Source organism: Urocampus carinirostris, chromosome 4, assembly GCF_059441175.1.
Source record: "Urocampus carinirostris isolate Australia breed hairy pipefish chromosome 4, RoL_Ucar_1.0, whole genome shotgun sequence".
In the NCBI taxonomy this organism is placed as follows: domain Eukaryota; kingdom Metazoa; phylum Chordata; class Actinopteri; order Syngnathiformes; family Syngnathidae; genus Urocampus; species Urocampus carinirostris.
This window is the reverse complement of record NC_142352.1, coordinates 4468724-4482025: the sequence shown is the minus strand read 5'-3', so window position 1 is coordinate 4482025 and position 13302 is coordinate 4468724. Positions and strand designations below refer to the sequence as shown.

Here is a 13302-nt window from a genome sequence, read left to right as displayed (position 1 = left end):
ATTGGCCGGTCCAAATAGTCCCTAGGTGTGAATGAGCGAGCAAATTGTCTGTCTCCCTCAACCCGTTCAGGGTGTCCCCTGCCCATTGCCCGAGGATGGCTGGGATGGGCTCCAGCACCCCCGCGACCCTACTGAGAATAAGCCGTGCAGATAATGGATGGATGGATAAAAATCTTAATAGGAGATCAATGCTTTGACTGCAAGATGACCTACCTGCTGTACTTCATTTCTTTCAGCCTTTGCCTGAATGGGTATCCACTAAGCATTTTTGCAATTCGAATATCTTTGTGAAAATACAGCATTTTATCAGCAGTAAGGCTGTTTTTCCATCACTATTGGGTGAAGGCATTTGATATGCATCTGTAGGTGTGTCCTGTCCTCGTCATCAGTGCTTTTCTTACCCTTCTTGCACTCAACTAGCCACATTTTCGATTGACAAGACTGGAACGTTAAACCTTAATGTAGTAATCATGTCAGCACAATTACCCTTTTTCCCAGGCATTGCTGATTATTTTTGCTCCATTAAAAATGATCTAGAAACTCGGGGGCGGCTGTAACTCAGGAGGTAGAGCACTCGTCTGGGGATCATGAGATCGCAGGTTCGAATCCTGGCTCCTCCGTGTTACATGTCGAAGTGTCCTTGGGTAAGACACTGAACCCCTAATGCCCCCAATAAGCAGTTTAGCGCCTTACATGGCTGCACGGCCGCTATTGGGAAATGTGAAGCACACTTGAAAAGCGCTATATGCAGATCATTTCATTTCATTTCTTCTTCCCAAGCCAATCTTTTTCTTTGTAGTCCAAGAACTTTTCAGCCCACATTTTAACTTTTGGAACTTTCAGTGAACGCGTTGCTGTGTTCAAAGTGATGCACTCCATCGACCTGCAGAATTGAGTAAAAATATCACGCTCTTAATCTTTTAGTACGCATAAACACAACCAAGCCAAGCTTTTTCCACTTTGTGTCTTTATTTCACATAGGCACACTTTTTGCATTTTACTGGCACAAAGACTTGTCAACTTTTGTAAACCTGGAACGTGAACCTGCAAACATCTCACTGATGAGATAAAGCATTATGCAGCGGCTAAAGTCTGCCGTTCATTGAAATCAATGCATTACGTAAGGCTGTCGGGTTGTGCCCCCTGCACCATTTGCAGTTTGCTGGAGCTTAGCCGGCATTCAATTACAATCGCCTCCACTTCCGGAAGGGAGCGGAGGAAGGGACGGCGAGCAGACGCTGACAGATAGCGGTTACCCGGGCGACAGACGCTAATTAGTTAGCGGGAATAATGGCTGAGACCGGCTCTTCCTTGGCTAGTTTAAAAGAAAAAAAAATCTTTGAAATAGACCTAATGTAATGCATTCATACTTGCTGATAATGGTCTTATTCCATTTAATTAAGAAAACCGCAACGGGAGGGTCACAAGCACGTAACGGCACATAATGCATGTTAATGGCTATTTGAGGGAGCTTCTCACACGAAAACGATAATGAGAAAGACTTTCAGTTCCGCTCAGGTGAAGATGAAGACAAAAATGGCTTGCAAGTTGGTGGATTCTGATGATTGGTGTTGGCGTACCCGCCAGACTCTTCCTATGTGCAGCCCGGCTCAAGCTCCTGAAAGGAAATTTGCAGATTAGTATTGGAAAATGTCACAAGGAGGCGTTCATGTTTTAAAATACACCGTATGTGTAATGATAGATAGATAGATACTTTATTCATCCCCGCAGGGAAATTCACATTTCCAGCAGCATCCCTGCACTCAGAACAATACAATAATAAAGCAAAAAGAATACAATATACAAATACCCAATGTGAGGTGCTAATACCCACTGTAGCGTGTTATATAGAGTATCTAGATAGTGCTACACAGAATACACATTGCAATAAAATTCGGTAATATGCAATGTAGGGGGTGTGGTTTAATGTGGGCCTTTACTCTGCCGGGTGGAGTTAAAGAGCCTCATGGCATGAGGAAGAAAAGATCTCTTCAGTCTGTCCGTGGTACAAGACAGTGACAACAGTCTGTCGCTGTAGCTGCTCTTCTGTCTGGATGTAATGCTGTGTAGTGGATGTGATGAATGTGCCAGTATGTCCAACATGTACCAGAAAGAATTTAGAGGTTTGACATTTTGTAGCCCTCAGAAATACCCTCAAGGCTTGGCATGAAGCCTGCCTGCCGTAAACGGCACAGTTAGCTCAATTAGAAGCGGTCGTAGAAGTATTTCTCTAGTTCCCGAAAATCTCATATAAAATAGTCAAAGGCGTCTCAGCTCCACCGAGTGGACCTAAGCCGCTCTCGTATATCTAAATCAAAAGGGATCGGTGACGTGTTTAGACAAGCACCACTAAAGTCTTAATGTAGCACACAATCTCCTGTCCAATGTGGCAGAAATTTTTAGTCCCCCTCGCTGCACTATTACATTTAGCATCCTTTTTAGGAAACAAAATGAAACTCATGGTGTCCTTGTAGACAATGTTTTCATTTAGGAAGCATCGCATGCACCTTGTCCCTCTGAATGACATAAATAATGTATCCGCAAAGACGTACCTTTGAGTGGCTCTAAATGGCATAGTTAATGAAAAGTGTTAAATGAGTGGGTTTCTCGCATTGTCCTGGGATTGAGTCCACAGCTGAACCACAAACAACATTCAGGTAGATAGACTCTTCTAGTTGACATTTTTCTTTTATTTTGCGTTTGTTGATACCTTTGCAACATCCATCGCAACCTGGTCATCCTGTAAGGCAGGGATGTCAAACTCAATTGCACAAGGGGCCAAAATTCAAAACACTTAAGGTCGCGGGCCAACCAGGATAAACATTTATTGAACACACTTAAACTGAATGTTTTTGGAACATAAATAAGAATAAATAAACATAAATATGAATAAAAACAGACAAGAATATTCAATTTAAACCTTAAATCACTTATACAGTATTTATTATTTTACTGTAAATAAAAATCTCATCTCCTCATCTCATTAGCTGCACCGCTTATCCTCAGTAGGGTCGCGGGGGTGCTGGAGCCCATCCCAGCAATCATCGGGCAGTGGGCAGGGGACACCCTGAACTGGTTGCCAGCCAATCGCAGGGCACACGGGGACAGACAACTCACTCGCCCATTCACACCTAGGGACAATTTGGACCGGCCAATTCACCTGAAATGCATGTTTTTGGAATGTGGGAGTAAACCAGAGTGCCCGGAGGAAAATCACGCAAGCACGGGGAGAACATACAAACTCCGCACAGGAAGTCTGGAGTTGGATTTGAACCCACGCAGGATGTTCCAATGACATGAACTGTGCCACACATGCGCTAACCATTACGCCGTCGTGCTGCCCGTAAATAAAAATATCTTGTTAAATTATACAACTTAGAACTTAACTTAAACAACTTAACATTAAAATAACATTCAAATTCCTTTGCTCCTATGTCAATGTATATATTAAAACAAACTTAAATATCCCAAAAGATTTTCCTCTCCTTGATATATCTCCTGTCAAAAGTAGAAATATGAAAATGCTACACAAATTATTTTGTAAAAACATCACAACATTCTGAGAACAGGGAGCCTGATGTGCTTACCTTTGGCGCAGACGGAGTAGGGGGAGAGATGGGAGGGAGTGCTTGCACTTTTTGCATAGCTCCACCCATCCCTCCCACTCACCCAATCCAATAACTTTAAGTTCTCTTCCGGTGTTTTGGCAAATTTACAATTTGTTCCGTGGATTCAGCAAAAAGTATCTAAACACTGAACATAGATTATATAGTGAGCTTTTATATAAAGGATTCTTTAGCGTTGTACAGCCAAAATGAGATTTTTTTGTGTGACACCTCGACTGTAAATTGTAGTGAAAACGTGTCCTATATATTCTGAAAAGTACTGCTTTGTGATTCAGCTTTGGTTTGGCTTTGCGTGTATCTGAACAGGATCATTGGCTCAAGTTTTGAACGAGATTGAGCAAATTTGCATGCAATTAAATTTGTCTCTGAGCCATAGGTACTCATAGAAAGTGCCATATATGGCTCGCGAGCCATAGGTTCCCGACCCCTGGTATATAGTATAGTATACGTCATATATGAAGGAATGGGTACAGTGACTAAAACGTCAGAATATGATCTCCAGGGATGAGACGCCGTCGTTCGTATTGACGGGCCATTAATAACAATAATGTAAAATGGTCTTGCGGGCCGGATATGATTACAAGGCGGGCCGGACGTGGCCCGCGGGCCGGGAGTTTGACACATGTGCTGGAAGGGGATTACTTCATGTATGTAGAGTTTTTCCTTGCCCTCATGTCTGTTTTGGATCAGGGGATGGTGCAATAATAGACTGTAGTCTGTATAGCCCTTTGAAACTTCTTGTTATTAAGGGCTTTACTAATAAACATGACTTGAGTATATATATTTTTTATTGTTTTTACTTTTACCACCCTGAGCAAGTCTTGGGCAAGCCCTCACTCGGACATTTTGTTCTGTAGAAAAAAAACTCAGATCACAATTATGAAACAATCGTGAGGTCATTCACTTAGGAAAGCTGTCCAAAATGTTAATGTAAATTTGTGCATTTATTGCATATTTGACCACAGCCATTTTTGCGAGTGCCTTTGCCTGACATGCAGCCCCAAATCATTAAGGACTGTGGGAATTTTGATGTTTTCTGTAGGCAGTCCTCCTTGTAAATCTCAATGGAACAGTATCAAACAAAGTTTCCAGCATCATCACCTTGTCCAATGCAGAGTTGTGACTCATCACTGAAGATAACCTTCATCCAGTCATCCACAGTCCATGACTGCCTCTCCTTAGCCCATTGCAGTCCTGTTCGTTTGTGTTTAACCATCAACGCTGGTTTCCTTTTAGCTTTCCTATATGAAAATTCCATTTCCTTTAGGCGATTTTGCATAGTTCTGTCACATACATTGACTCCAACTTCCTCCTCATTTGTCTTGTTGTGCATTTACTATTTTCAAGACTTGACGCCTACATGTTTTCCTTCCCTACCAGTACGCTTAACTTGAACAACCTTCCCATGTTGTTTGTACTTTGGTCCAAATCTTGCTAACACAGCTAACTGTGAACAGCCCACATCTTTTGCAACCATACGAGGAGAGTCACTTTCTTCAAGAAGTTTGACGATCCTGTTTTTGGTCTTAAGAGACATCTCTGTTGTTGGAGCATTATTCTCGCCAATTTACTTAGTCCAGGAGCCTTCTAAGGTGTGATAACTGCACTGTTTTTAACTGCCGAATAACGAGCAGACTCAATGTAATTACTGGGTGTGTCCTTATTTTCTACTCAAAATACACAGATTCCATTTTTTTCCTCAGAATTGAGTGATTCCATATTTACCGTAAATTCCGGACTATAAGCCGCTACTTTTTTCCCAAACTTTCAACCCTGCGGCGTATTCAGTGATGCGGCCAATCTATGTAATTTTTCTAACGGCCGCCAGCGGCGCTCGAGTACAAAAGGTAAGATTTAGACTGCAACTTCTTAGCTTGTGCACAAATTAAATTAGCGTAGACACGTCCTCATCATGCAAATTACAAAAAGAAAGGCACGTGACGCAACTTTCAAGCTTAACGCAATTGAGCAGTCCGATATAGAACGAAACAGAGCTACCGCACCTCAACTTTACTTGGCGAGCGTGTGATGCTAGCGTGTTTTTGAATAAGGGAGCGTGGGATGACGTCTATGTGGCGAAGTCTCTTTCACATATAAAAGGAAGACGACTTTGATGACGTCAACTATAAGAAGGAAGATGAGGACGGTTTACCGTGCTTACTACAAGTACAGAATGTTTTTTTAACAGAGCTGTTAACTGTGTTGCGAGCGTGTTGCTAGTAACGTTTTGCTACCCTTCACAGGCACGGTTTGGGATAAAAGTTTATATTATAATTAAAGCTTTGAAAACTCTCTCGGTGTACCGTCTTTCTTTGTAAATATGTGTAACGATGTATGATATGCATTTGCAACTGTATATTTTTGTAATGTATTTATTTTAGAAACTTATTCTGATATATTTTGTACGAGCAAATGAGAAAGAAGGGGCGGGGCAAACGCGGGCTGACGGGAAGTGGAGTAAAGGTGAGAAGTGTTTGTGGATGCGGCCAACAATAGTGGATATATATTTTTCCCACCCTTACCTTTGGAAATATACACTTTTTTCCTTGGATTACTGTCAACGGGCACCCGGACTCTGCAGGTCTGCATTAAATCTTAAGTCCTGTTATCATTTTCCGTTCATTTTGCCGGCTGTGTATTTTGGACTGTATCGGGTATGGGTTAATTTCGTGTTTGAATTACGTTTTTTCAATGTGGGCGCATGCGGCTTATATACAGGTGCGGCTTGCGTATGTACAAAATCGGTTTTCCTCCCGAAATGTGGTGGGTGCGGCTTATAATCAGGTGCGCTCTGTAGTCCGGAATTTACGGTATTTCCCTCCATGTGCTCTATAAACGTAACATTTACTGACCATTGCGAAGATTTTTCTCAATTTCTTTTAGTGTTTCTGATTGCCAATACGTTGCACTTTGGAATGACCTTACCATCTGAGTTTTTTTCTACAGAATAAAATGTCTGAGTGAGGGCTTCCCCAAGACTGGTGATTCCATACTTTTTGCTAGGGCTTGTAGATTGATTTTTTTTCACTGTCATTTAGGAAACTACATCACTATCCAATTTCTTATGAAGGGTGATCTCGACCGTGCTTTTGTTTTTGCCGTTGAGAAACGACTTCAGAGTTCCTATTTTATGTCTCCAGTGGGAGTGTCCCTTGGGGGTGGTCGCGCAGATTGTTGTTGTGGTTGCCTGATGTAACTGATAAACAACTGGAGTCATCCCCTGGGACAAACCCACCTGGATGCGAGTAGAGAAACGTTCAGCAACAATTTAGAAAGGTTTGCAAGGTTAAAGGGGAAATCTTTCAGAGTTCCGGTCCATTCAGATTTCTTGTCAAATGTTCGTGCTTTTTTAGTTTTACAACAAAATGCAAGCAGCCGGCCTCGCTTGTAGATGAATATTGTTCATGTGTTCGATTTTTCATTTCCGTCAACACATCCAGGCGTGCAAAATGACGGGTCTGCTCTTGAGTCACGTTTGGGCAAGTTTCCCTGTCATCCTTGTCAACATTGGCATGAAGTGTTCTGAAAATATGCGAGGGATTTGGAGCATTAAAATGCTGACTGCAAAGTTTAACATACGCCATCAGAGACTTTTGACCGACCATGCATTTTTATACTTTTTTCTGCAATGCAGCCTTTCCAGCAGCTCTCTGTTATTTCCCTCTTTTTGTAATTTATTGTTTTATTGTTTGCTTCTTTTTTCGGTGTTTTTGTCCCGTTTGACAACACTACACTTTGGATTACTTTCTAGCCTATGGTTATGGGTTTTAAAGCACAAAAATGCCTTTATTCGAGGAATTAACTCCTTGCCTTGAAGAATTCTCATGCTGCGGTGATGAGGGGGCCCTATCGTGGCTGCTGAGCCGGAGCTAAGGTGAAGGCTGAGCGGCTAGCGCCGATATGAGCCTTCGGTTCCGTCCATAATCATGGGAAATGGGAACTCTCTACCAAATAAGACCGACAAACTGGCTGTGCTGGTGAAAAACATCAAAGCCTACAGGGAGTGCAGTTTGCTGTGTTGTACGGAAACGTGGCTCACGTCTAGCATCCCGGACGCTAACGTGGAGCTACCCGGCTTCAGCGCTGTTAGGGCGGACACAAAAGTCTGCGGGAAGCGGAGAATAGGCGGACTCGCTATCTACGTGGACACGAGGTGGTGTAACCCTGGGCACAAAGATTTCCATCTGCTGCAGGGACGTCGAACTTTTGGCCTAGCGTGTGACGTCATCCACTCCGCTGTTGCGAAACAACAAACACAGCACCCCGAGGCCATCCTGTTAATCTGTTCAAAATCAACAAAAGGATACTGCTGGAAGTGCGAATTTCCCTACGGGGATGAATAAAGTATCTATCTCTATATCTATCTATCCCCATTAAAAGAGCGGGTGAGGCGTAGTCTCAGGTGACAGATGCCACCCTGGCTTGGTTACCAGTCAGTCACAAGGAACATGCATATTATAACAATTTTGAAACAAAGAACATCACACGCTAGCTTATTAGGTAGACCATCATACAAAAAGGATTGTGTCGGGCATTGTTTTAAAGAGGAGGCCAAATTAAATGCCAGCGTGTTCAACAGGCAGAAGCAATCCTTACCAATATTCCCTCTAATTTCCAGCGGTGAGCAACGCTTGAAAAAACAGTGAGCAACAGCAATCCCAAGTGTGGCAAGATAATTAATTATCAAACATGTCAAAAACTTGACATCATGTTACATTTTGCTGAGTTTCCGGCAATGCAAAATTATTTTTCTCTTTTGAATCAATTGACTCATGTACTATTGGAAAGGTTGTACGGCCTATAAACGTCGTTTGTTCTTACAATTCTTTCACAAGATATCCATTTCTTTTCACTTCCTGATATATTTTGACGCATAATATTAACATTTTTGGGGGCTTATTTAGTCGGTTGCAAGATACAGAACTGTACTTAATCATATTTTTTAGTGGAAGTACAATGTTGGCAACAAGATTCACTTGAAATCGTTGGAAATTATTTGAATGCAACACAAACTTTTTCTTCTTTTTTCTGTGTTTTTTCTACTTTTTTGTTACTTTTTTCTTTTTGTTCTCTATTTACTTTTTTCCTTCATTTCTTTTTTTCTGGCTTTTTTTTCTAAATTTTTCTTCTTTTTTCTCTTCTTTTTGTTTCTTTTTTCTCAGTTTTTCCACTACTTTTTCATTTTGGTATTTTTTTCTTTTTTGTTCTATTCCCCCCTTACTTTAAGTCATGTTGTGCATTAAAGAAGCAAAAACAACCTGAAGAGCCATTTAGGACCCGAAAGAGCCTGTTCCTTTTAGTGAGCCGAGCCGAAGAAGCCGGTTCACTACTAACTTTACTCAACTTCGTTCTACTTCGACTCGACTTCAAAATACCGCATTTAGGACACAACGTCAGGGGAACCTGTGTATTTTGACCTTCATGCACTGTAACTTTGACTTAAGTCGCTTCTTAATGAGTCATTTTCAGCCCTCATTTTTGTGCGCTGGCTAGATTTTCTTGTGCGCTGAGAATGTGCGAGCAGTGCGCAATTGCGGGAATACTGATCCTCACCCCGTGGCACATGGGCCAGAATGCTGATGGACAGATTAATTTGCAGCAGGTACGTCAAAGTTGTAGGCTGCCTTAAAAGGCCTATCAGAGCTCGTTCATGTGCAAAATAAGGCTGGTTCACTCTCATTGACTGTTTCTTCCCCCTCCCGTCATCCACAACTGGAAACTAAAGGACCACTGTTGGTCCTGCTTCCCTTCTCATTTGTATATTTGAGGAACATTACACACAAAGAACAGCGGGGCTGCCGCTTGATGACATGGCGGCGCCAGAGCACAATCAGAAGAAGCCATCAAAGACAAACACCGGCTACGAGACTGAGAAACTAGGGAAAAAGAGAGTCGGCGCATAATGAGCAAAGACGCTTAAAAGCTTGGTAAAGATCATTACACGGAGGATCAAACGCGTGGAAGATAATTTCTCCATGTGTGGGACCGGTAATTATGAAGCAACATCTATAGCTTGCACACGGACAATATGCATTTACATTTATTTGCATATACCCCATCACCTGTAACCAATCAGTGTTTGGTAGATGGGAGGCCTGCACCAGAAACAAAATCCCCGGGGCACTTTAAGAATAGTTCAATGCTTGTTTACATGCTATATATACGGCCTTGACCTCACATAGCAGCAGATTTTTCTTAGGGTAGAGTCTCTATGCAGGCAGAAGTTAGCGATAACCACCCACGCTTGCAATGAATCTATTCGCACAGGAAGACATACCGTAAATTCCGGACTATAAGCCGCTACTTTTTCCCCTAACTTTCAACCCTGCGGCTTATTCAGTGATGCGGCCAATTTATGTAATTTTTGTAAATTTTGTAATGTATTTATTTGTATTTATTTTAGACACTTATTCTGATATGTTTTGCAAGGATGAACGAATAATGAGGGGCGGAACAAACGCGGGGTGCCGAGTTTAAGTGGGGACCGCTAAAGGTGAGGGACAGACAAGGAAAGAAAAGGAGGTAAAAAGTTGATCAAAGAAAAAGGAGTTGCGTGAGTAAATGTGTTCATCTGATATATTTTTCCCACCCTTACCTTTGGAAATATACACTTTTTTTCCTTGGATTACTTTCAACGGGACCCGGACTTTGCAGGTCTGCATCAAACCTTAAGCACAGGTATCATTTTCCGTTCATTTTATCGGCTGTGATTTTTGGACTGTGGACTTTAATGAAGGACATTTAATTTCAATCGCGGGACTTGAAGTCGGGTTTGGGTTAATTTTGTGTTTGTGTTACATGTTTAAATGTGGGCGCATGCGGCTTATATACATGTGTGGCTTGTGTATGTACAAAATCGGTTTTCCCCTTAAAATGTGGTGGGTGCGGCTTATAATCAGGTGCGCTCTATAGTCCGGAATTTACGGTAGTTTAAAACCCCAAGTGATGTTTTGAAATTAATAATTATTTTTAGATAAATTGTCCAGCTGTTAAATGCCTTACAAACAGATGGTGTGAAAATTGATAACAGGATAGATTGCGTATGCACACAAAGACAATATTTTAATAGTGTCAGGACCAGAACGGAAACAGGACCGATTTGCGTTACGTTTCTCACAAGTTTTGTTAAAGGAAAGATGAAGGGCTGCACCCACGATCAGGAGTTCGCTAGGCGCAGGAAGCAAGTCGCTCTCGTCTCTGATTGTGATCCGAATACGGAAGTGGATCTTCCGTAGCATGCGATGGCGGTGCAACGGACGGGAAAACAGGTCGATAGCCGGGACAGGAGAGCCAAAAATGTGATCGGGGTCAGAAACGTGTCTTAAGTCGGGACGGGAGAGCAGACGTGGTCGGGATCAAAAACGGGTCGTAAGTCGGTACGGGAGAGCAGACGTGGTCAGGATCAAAACGGGTCGTAGCCGGAGACAGACGGGAGCAAAAACGGGACAGGTGGGAGTCGGGGTTTAAAAAGGCTTGCCTAGTATTCACTGAGGTTTGCAGACGCACTGACCACAGGGGACAAACAAATCAAAAATCTAAACAAAACCTTTCTGGTCCCATATGTGTCCTACTAAATGTAATCAACATTTCAAAACAGCACTTAGTATTTCCTTGGATTGCCTCTGTGTAATCCGAAAATTGGTTTGATGATCTGCAAATATTTTTTTTTCCAAAGCTTTTTATCAAAACAGCTTTATCTCTCTTTTTCTTTCTCTTTAAGCTACTAGTCCGGCCACCGACAGAATGTTTGTTCTATTGTGTGGCACCCGAGTTAAAATGAGTTTGACACCCCTGCTCTTAGTGTTCCCGTCGGATCAGTACAACATAGACATTACACAAGTTAGCTGAGTCGAAGGTTTGGATGGAAGTTGCCTTTATTGCATGCACAATCTCTGCACTTTGTGTGTTACTATTTGCAGACCTTTAGTTGTTATTTTGTCAGTCGTATATTCTCGGTCGGTAATGACGTCCTTTGGAGGTAAGTTTGACCCTTGGGTCCAATTATTAAGGTCTGACGCTACTTCAGCACTGCAGGAAAGAGGTTTAAATATAAGGGAAGCTAGAGCTCTTGTTGGTGATAGGAATGAGTGGAGAGGTGTTGTAAAAGGATATTGGGATGTTGGACGCGCTCTAAGGGATGGGCAGGGCACCTGTATGATGCGGCAGGGGTAAACCAGTGAAAGCTGTCGGGCCCTGCTGTTGAACAGAAGAGTGTGTTGTGTCACCCTGATCCGAGTGACATGGCCGCTTTCTGTGTCCCTTTTCATCTGGAGGGACAGAAGCATGACCGACTTGGGTGCCGAGGTGCTTAACTTATTTGGGCATTTGGGTCGTCCATGGTCCAAACATTTTTGAGTGTTTTTTGCTACATTTTCCCTTTTAAAAAAAAAATTCTTTATTTTTGTATGTGTTTGTCACCCCTCTCGAGGGATATGACCAGGGTAGATAGATAGATAGATGCTACTTCGTGGATTTTCCCTTTTCACGGGTGGTTCTGGGTCCCCGTTACCGTGGTAACCGAGGGTTCTCTGTATTACAGAACTGCCAAAAGCCGCTTGGTTTTTCAAAAAACTGCAAACAGTGACGGACTTAGTTTATCAAAAGTCCATGCCCGAAGTTCTTGTCTGGAAACTCCAATGTTGTTGTGTCCTTGGGTGTCTGTGGATTGCTCAGCGCTGTAATGGAAAAAAATTGAAGGCTGCTAGGAAATGTCAAAAAAAAAATAAAAAAATCAGTTTTAGCTATTAATGTTTGGGGATGGACCCACCAGGGTTAGTTGAAAGACATTTTTTGCACATGTTTCTTACTCTTCTTACTCCAAAATATTCATAGGTCTTACAAGAGTTATCTTCTAAACATCTGATAAATTAAACCTCATTCAAATAAAATATTGTATTTATTTGTGTGTGAAGGGTATTTTTTTTTTTTTACATTAAAAAAATACCTCAGTTTTGGTGAAATTTATACAAAATGTTTTACAGTATTATGGCAAAAAATTGCTTTATCTTAAGTCCTGGGTCACAACAGTGAGCGCGGCTAATTATAAACTGTATCACCAGTAGAATAGGTTACATACGAAAAGGCATTTTGTTTTATCTCATCACTACCTTTAGAATAGAATATAATATACCTTTTATTGTCATTGTTACAACATGGGTTGAATATATTGTGACAACGAAATTGGACGTGGCACTCAAGTCCACATTTTACAGTGAGGATAAAGAAAACAAAGAGATAAAGGAACAAAGAAGATGTTTGTACTGTCCTTGTTGCATAGGCTTTGTTTTCCTCCGGAGAGGGTTGTATGAGGGGGTGAGGGACAGACAGAGAGGGCAAGATCCAACTAGTCATGGTACCAGAGATAATTGCTAATTTTTTTGTGCATTTCACGTTACAATTGGAAGAAATGTGTCACTTAATGAATCTATTAAGATATTATAAAAATCCCTAGATGCATGCCGGACTGTGTGTTCGTATGAGGCTTATAAGTCCTGAAAAGGCTAAACCGATTTTTGTGTAGATTTACACAATAGTACTTAAGGCCTCTGGGAGTGTCTTTAGCTAGGTTTTGTGTCAAGGCACCACCAATTAATACCCCAAAAATCGATAAACATTGGCTTTCATGTACAAGTGGTTCTGAAGCTGCATGTGGTCACACTGCTATTTGGTTCCCTGG

General features: G+C 41.8%; 1 protein-coding gene and 1 long non-coding RNA gene across 3 annotated transcripts in view; one reads left to right on the top strand and one right to left on the bottom strand.

The window, feature by feature from the left end:
- Positions 1–13302, top strand: part of LOC148366697 (uncharacterized) — an 87537-nt gene that overhangs the window by 58143 nt on the left and 16092 nt on the right. The gene's annotated exons all lie outside the window — the stretch shown is intronic.
- Positions 949–13302, bottom strand: part of cd276 (CD276 molecule) — a 174214-nt gene continuing 161860 nt past the window's right edge. For both annotated transcript variants that reach the window (XM_088333500.1, XM_088333501.1), the window contains one exon: positions 949–1618. The gene's annotated coding sequence lies outside the window, so the exon portion shown is untranslated. The remainder of the gene's footprint in view (positions 1619–13302) is intronic.